This window comes from Pygoscelis adeliae, unplaced genomic scaffold (assembly GCF_000699105.1).
Source record: "Pygoscelis adeliae isolate BGI_AS28 unplaced genomic scaffold, ASM69910v1 Scaffold120, whole genome shotgun sequence".
In the NCBI taxonomy this organism is placed as follows: Eukaryota; Metazoa; Chordata; class Aves; order Sphenisciformes; family Spheniscidae; genus Pygoscelis; species Pygoscelis adeliae.
In genome coordinates, this window is record NW_008824032.1 from 7,461,575 (window position 1) to 7,469,134 (window position 7,560).

The following is a 7,560-nucleotide window of genomic DNA, read 5'->3' on the forward strand; positions in this document are numbered from 1 at the left end:
GAAAGATTATCTAAACCTTGAAGAGAAACTTCATTTTTAATGGAAGATTAATGGAGGCCAAACAAACTCATCTGGAACATGGAGATGAAAAACATAGGACAACTTGAGTAAACAGTGATGTCATCAAGTGGCCAGGTGAGATATGCCAAGAGTCATTCTGAGGCCACAGGTGGTCATGAGATGAATAAATCCAAATGAAACCTGAAGGTCACTTATCCTTGTCTCTGCAGCAAGAGAATTAATGCAAGGAGAGAATATTACAAGAGTATTTTGTATGTGTAGCCACTCAGACACTAATTATGGATGAGGTTATTGCTTCCAAAAACAGCTAGCTACAGTGCCCTGCTGTGACTGGCAAAGCAAAGAGCTTGTTCTGCAGATGTAGTGGTTGCAGCTTGGTAACGTGATGTCAACACTTAGGGTTCCTCTGAGCAGAAAGCCAGCCTTCTGGTCATGAGAGAAACCCCAGTTCTCTTTTCAGACACTGCAAGAAATCGCCTCTACTGTTGGGACCAGACTCTGACCTGGATGGCTGCATTCCACCTTCTGTGGGTAGCCTGGCCTCTGGTCCCTATTCATCCAAACCACCACAGTTTGGGACTCAGATAAAAGGTTTCAGTTTATTCTTATCTCTGCTATGAGAGGTAGGTTTAGTTTGGTGTCACAAAACCTCACCAGTTTTGGTTTTGTTCGGTTAGTTCAGACATGGGATGGCTCATACCAGTGTTCCTTTATAACTAAACCTCAGTGGTTGGATGGGTAAGATGATAAAATTCCAATTTTAGATAATTTCTGTTTATAAGACACACATGAAACTGGCAATGGTCTTTTACCTTAAATGATGCTAATTTTGGCTACTGAAGTGGTAGAGCTTGTCAAAAAGAGCTTGAGGATCTCTCATTTCTGATGTTCTGAAATGGGACTATAGTCTCTGCTTTTTACATTAACCTTAACAGTTTTTTCAAACAGCAGAGAGTATATAATGATTGGTTTCTCTTCTTTGCTTGTATCAAAAATACTTTAGTGATGTATTCTTTGCAATTTGCTGCCACATAGAAAATCCTGTTGCAGTCTTATCTCTGAGTAAGATCACTCAGAAGAAATTAATCAAGATTCAATTATCCATTAAAAAGCAGAAGATTTTATAATAGCAAAGGGAGGAGGCAAGAGTCATTATTCTTCCAAGGCAGAAGTTCAGTGTAGTCAGCAGAATTATGCCACAAAGCTGTCCCCTCTTTAGAAAAGTTGCCTTATTCAGTAAGATGCTTCGCAGCACATCCAGTGGAAAAGTTGTTTTTGATGGTTTTTAGTGAGTGGAGAAGTTGTCTTTCTTGTGGCAGGCCCTCAGGACTTTGGTCAGCCTCAGTTTTGCAACCAAAACTATCCTATGGTTAGATGTTATAAATACCAAGCTTTAAAAAAAGAAAAGCAGAGACAAGCTTTAGGAGCCAGGCTTGGCTTTTCTATAAATATTCACCTAAGTACAGTGCAGTTATTTCTAATACACAGAAGACAGATTTCAACAAATATGTCTAGGAACTAGCAAATCATCAGACCAAATGTGTTAAAAAATTGTTCCCTGGCAAAATCTTGTTTTTGTCATTCCCTCTGGGTATTAAAAAAAAATCTCCAGCTTCTCAGAGGTAATTTCTCTACCTCCTGACAGGTTCTTTCACAACACTGTTGACTCAGGGTACCACAGAAATGCCTATAAATACTCAGATGCTTTTAGCATGTATAGACAGGTTTTCATCTGTAGGTCTCAACATGCTCAGCAAAGGAAGGAAGGAACAGATTTTCTTCATCCAGATGGGGAAGATTCTTATCACACAAAACATTTTTATATCAAGTTAACAGCTTTTACTGCAGCTAGCTCATACCTCCTCTGCTGAGCAGTACCGCTTATGACAGCAGGCCTATTTGTGTAGCAAGGCACTGTTTAGCACGGGCAAGGGCACTGCAGTCTAGCCAAGTGCAACTTGTCTAAGCTGACACAAATCTGTAGCAAAGCCAAGTAAATGGATTCTTGAGATTGGCAGCAAAAATGCCCAGAGTCTAAGAAAGATTTTAAAATGAGAATTTGGTGAATGTGCAATTGGCTGTTGAACTAAGAGAGCAGTTAAATAAAAAGAACACATTAGATTGCAATGTCCAGGGCGGGGAAATGCGATCTCTGTTTCCCACTGTAACGGAGAAATTGAGTAGACTACAGTGAATATGAAAGGCAACAGCTTAAAAACCACTAAAACGAAACTATTTTGTCACATCTTTACTGCTTTTGTCTCTCTGCAGAGCCAAGTTGGTGAATCTTTGGACCTAGTTAGATTCCTGTTGAGGGAGTTAGGAACATAGATAAAGGCATTTTTTAGTACAACTTCTTCACTTACAGAGGTCTCGTTTAACTGGGGAGAGGAATAGTGAAAACTACCAGTACGTTTCTTCCAATAGAAATATCTTCGTAATGCCTCGCTTATTCACAAGTACATAGCTCTCTTTTGGTTTTCATCTCTGTTTAACATATCTGTTTATTATACTGTTTCCTCAGCCACAGGAGCACCAGGTTTTTCCCAGCGCTGGGAAACTGAATAGGATAAATTCCTTATCTTTAAGTCCACCTTGCTTCAGTGATTGACCTGGCTGAATTACAGCTAAGCTGGTACCAGACAAAACCTTGGTCATGATACAGAATTGTTCAGCTGGCATACATTGACAAGAAGTGTGCAGTCTCTATATATCCCATTGGTTCTAGTTCACAATCTTTTTCACTTTCTTTCTCTCCTATCAGTGACAGCAAGAATTACCATTTTATCTTCCCAGACTTGATATTCTTATCCACCCTCCAGGAAGACACTGTCATCCAGAGTCTTCCAAAGAGTAAAAAGAGAACTGCAAGAAATATTTATTAACTTCTACAGAATGCAAAGCATTGAACTGCCTAACATTGCTTTAGCTCGCTGATGTTATTTATCACCAGCTGGGGCCAATATTTTTTCGTGGAGTATTTGGAAAGGAGTTGTCATTCATAAGATTAGTCACCGTAAGCTGCAGAGGGACTCTAGACAATAAGCTGTGGTGATGGAATGATACAGGTTTATCTTGTTTTATCCCAACAGGCTGATAAAGTTCATTAGATAGTCTAGTTCTCAGGCAGTCTGGTGCTTGCTTCCCAGTCAGCAGTCTTCACTTCCAGATTTTCACAAAAGCAGCCTTCTTCAGATGAAGTACAATGTCCCTGATGTTTGAGAGCCACTAGCTTGCTATGGTTAGAAGCTCGAATAGAGAGTGACCACACTGAACTAATGCGTGAGCTGCACAGGGTACTGCTTTAGCAACACAGAATGGAGGAGTTAGATCAGCTCAGGCTACAGAGCGAGCATGTGGCAGATGAGCCTGCTAGAATTAAAATATGTCAGTCTACTATACAGACATGGGTAGGACTCAAGGCAGACCAAATTAAGGCTGAAGTGAAGGTGCCACACTAGCAATTGCCCCTTTTCTTCATCCATAAAATGGATAGGACTAACACATCAGTACTTTACAGTGGGGTTACCAGAATTAATGCATTAATGTTCATAAGTGTTCAGCTGCTGCAGAAATTATGTCTCTTCTGTAGCTAAATAATAGCACACAGTTAAGTGCCCTGTACACTGACCAGCTAGCCAGTGCCAGCTGCTGGAGGGGACAAGGAGGGGTTTTTTTCTTGCATAGTAATTTCTTTAAATCAATCATTTTCTTAGTCATGTCAGGCAAATTTAGCCGAGTGATATATTTGGAGTTGAAAGGCTGTGGCTTTTGTCTCCATTGTCTCTGTTTTGGCACATAGGGATAATGAATTTCACTAACCGACAGTACATGTATTCATTGGCATTGTCGGCTGTTGACCATGGGAGTCAACCTGATTTCTTCATCCTCCTTTTTTGGAAACTTTCAAACAGGGATGAGGAAAGTAAGTTGGCTCTCAGGAAGCATTTTAAAAATCATTCCCTCCCCCCACCCGCCCCAAATAAACAGCAGAAAAATTATACTTTGCCTAAGTCCTCAAACAGCTTCTATTTTGCTCAGATGTTATGAAGGAACTTCATCATAACAGAAGTAGAATTAGTTTACATTCTTTCCTTTTTTCTAAGGCATTGAAAATATTAACACTGGCTCTGTCTGAGTTAGCATTTAATGTCAGTATCTCATCATTTGAGCCAAGAGCAATGCTGACTTTAAAAGCAGGCTACCGTCTAAAAAGTGGCTCTGTGAAAGTGATATTGGGGTACTTTATGTTTGCTCTTGTTTATCCCTCACAGAAAAGATAAGGGTAGAGGCAGTTTATTCTCAATTTTTTAGCTGCCAGTGTTCTGGTATTAAAAATATTGGAAATTCTACCAGAAGTAAACTAGGAGAGATCAGTTGACAACCTGATGAAGAAAGCAAACAAGTGCTAACTCATCTTCCTGTAGCAGGAGTGGCTGGATGTCACTAAAAGAAGAACTTCTCAGTAGCTCAGTTTTCTCTTCATCATACCAAAATCTGCCAACACACAAAACAAAACCTCAAATTCTGTCAGTGCCACCTCCCCCAGTTAACTGATGTTTAAAAGGATATCTTTTAATCAGCTTTAGAAGCGCTGCCTTTCACTTTTACTCACCATCCTTTTCTTTTTGACAGAGGAAGTCAGGACAAACAGCCTTCATTCTGTGTGCTGTTTGTTACTGTATGTAAAGTACCTTCATATCCATGTTAGGGTTTTATTTGACTCCATAGTTTATGGAGAAAAAGAGAACACGTGAGGCTTCAGATGAAAGGATTGCCCACTCACCACTAAACAAACTAAGAAGCAATGAAAAGATACAAGGCCTTTTTTCTTTTTACCACCACCGCACACACCGCTCCGCAGCAGAAAGCACATCAGGCACAAACAGCCTCAGTATAAGAGGGTTCAGGTAGAGGCTTTTATGTCATTAGTTGTGAAGATGAGGGCTACTTGCAAGTATTTGAAGGTGGGCTGATCACCTTCAAAGATCATGGCCATTGCTTCCTTCTGCTGGGTAAAGTAGCAAAGAAAAAGGAAGTTAATCTGGAATGAAAATATTTGGTGGGAATGCTTCCTGAAATAAACTATTTACCTTAAAGAACACTGTTAAATATTTTTAAGCTAGCACCAGCTAATTAAACAATTGAAGGTTGCAGAACTTGCCCTGAATATAGGGTCAGGTGCTGAAAGACTCTTTTGTAATTGAGGTAAACTGCTGTGGCTAGACAGAAAGCAAACTACATGCATGATCACAAGCCCTCAAAAACCAGTCCCACGTAAAGGACTTTTAGAAAAACGGAAAAAAAAAAAACAAAACAGGGAGCCATTCAGTTTTGAAATCAGTCGGGAACAAATTCTCTTGCTTTTGAACACTTTTTTCCCTGCCAATAGCAACAAGATGAAAACGAAAGGGCTCTTTAAGACAGTTATTTTAGATTTGCATAGTGCAGACCTACCATCCTAGGTGAGATCAAAAGCATGACTCCACATGATACTTCCTCCTCAAGGTGGCTGGAGAACAGAATGAGAAAACCCATGACCAAGTTACACAACTTGACAAAGACAACTGCGATCTTTTAAAATGACAGTCAGAAACAGCCCATTTTGTCGGTCAGTTTAGATGCAAGAGAAAAGAGAAAGAGAAGCCAGCAGCAACCTGAACTCCTAAATGAGTGAGTCCAGTTATCCATGCCTTAGTGCTCTGCTTAAACTGAGGACCTTGGAGGCAGATGACAGGAAATGTTCAACAAATGCAAGTGGTAGGTTGGGATAACTGGCCACTCTGATGGAAAGAATGGAAAAGCAAAACAAAGCAGCTGTATTGAAAGGACTCACCTATACACATGGGCGACAACTACAGATGCCTCAGCATCCCATGGTAGCAGGAATTAAGACTGTATAGGAAGTGGTTTTCTTGTCCCATTAACAACTTCAAAGTATTTCCAATCTGAATAAACTGTCAAAGGACCAAACACTATTCATGCACCATAATTATTATGAAAACATTTTCTATCTGAATCACCAAAACATTGTGATACCCTTTAAGTACTTTAATGAGCTCTTGAGAGTGCAGTTTTTAAAAAAAACGGTATCTTGCTTACCTTTTCAAAGACAAGTCATTTTGCATTTGAAAATCATATTTTTTTAGCTTTGAAAATTGCATTTTGATGCAATGTAATGTGAGTCAGAATCACTTGAAAGTGACTCTTTCCAAGTTCTTACAAGAACTTAGGGGTTTTCCAGCAAACCGAAACATTTAAACCCGGCCTGCTCTGGAGAGGATGCAGTTCCTTCCCACCACAGTCATCCGTACCACCCCTTTTAACAAGACCGTCCTCAGAGAAGAGGATATTCTCCTTTCTATTTATGCAAGATCCTACTGAAAGAAAGGGTTCTAGTACCAGCTGTTTCTAAAGCAGTACAGCCCTGCCTACCTCTGTTTTGGTTATCTAAGCATGTCCTGTGCTTTCTAGGACCTTAAATAAGCCTCAGTAGGGTAGGCATAGGCCTTCCTTCTGTGCAGCTCACTGAACAGAGTTCTTTCTGCAGAGTCTTTTGTGCTGGACCTTGACATCCAGTCCACTCTGCCCAAATGCTAATAATCCCATGGTGTTTGTCAGAGTTATCGGGGTTGTCCTTAAACAAAATCTCACTTCATTTTCCCTTTTTAGGCAGAAAGCCCAGAGCTAATTGGATGCATTCTCTCTCTTCTTCAGTGACTAAATGTAATGCTGATGTGTGCATATAATGTGGGAATCACATTAATCATAGGCACACAGATTTCAAAGCCAAGAGTGCTGGTTGTGATGACCTAGTCTGATCCACAGCGTAACACAAGGCATAGAATTTCTGCCAGTGATTCCTGCCTCAAGCCCGTGATTTTGCACCTCAGTTCCCATCTGTATAAACCGAGCTGCAGCTTCCAGACACAGGGTTTGTTATGCCTCTCTCTGCTGCATAAACGACTTCTTTGTTCACAGAAACCTTCTACCACACTAAAGTCTTGTGGGCTCTGACCAAGCCACTTCTTCAGCTTCTCTTTGCAAAAATAAATAGATTAAGCCTCTTGTATCTCTACCCCCAAGGCAAGGTTTCCAGGCTTTGAATTATTCTATAAAAAGACCACATAGACCTATGCTCTTGGTATCTCACAAAAATCTTGTAGATATGAGGCTCCTGCAGTACGGGCTCTTCAAAGGCCACGCAGTTAATCATTCAGAAGTTAGTCATTTCAGCCCTCCAGTTGGATCTACAGCCTTTGCTTTGTCCCTGAGCATGTGTGTTATGTTTTTAGTTCTGTCATCACCTGATATTTCTCAGTTTATCCAATAGAATATCCCTGTGCACAAACTAAGTTTTAAATGGATCTTAGCAGCTGCACATAAGCAGGGCTGTGAGTCCATATTCAGAGCAAGGGCTTAGAAACTTCATATACACTCATAACAAACACGGGGCTTAAACCAAAAGCAGTAATCAGTAAGAAAGATTTAAGCAATTAGGTGGGCTATCACATGCAGTCTTGGCTGTTCTTGTTTAGA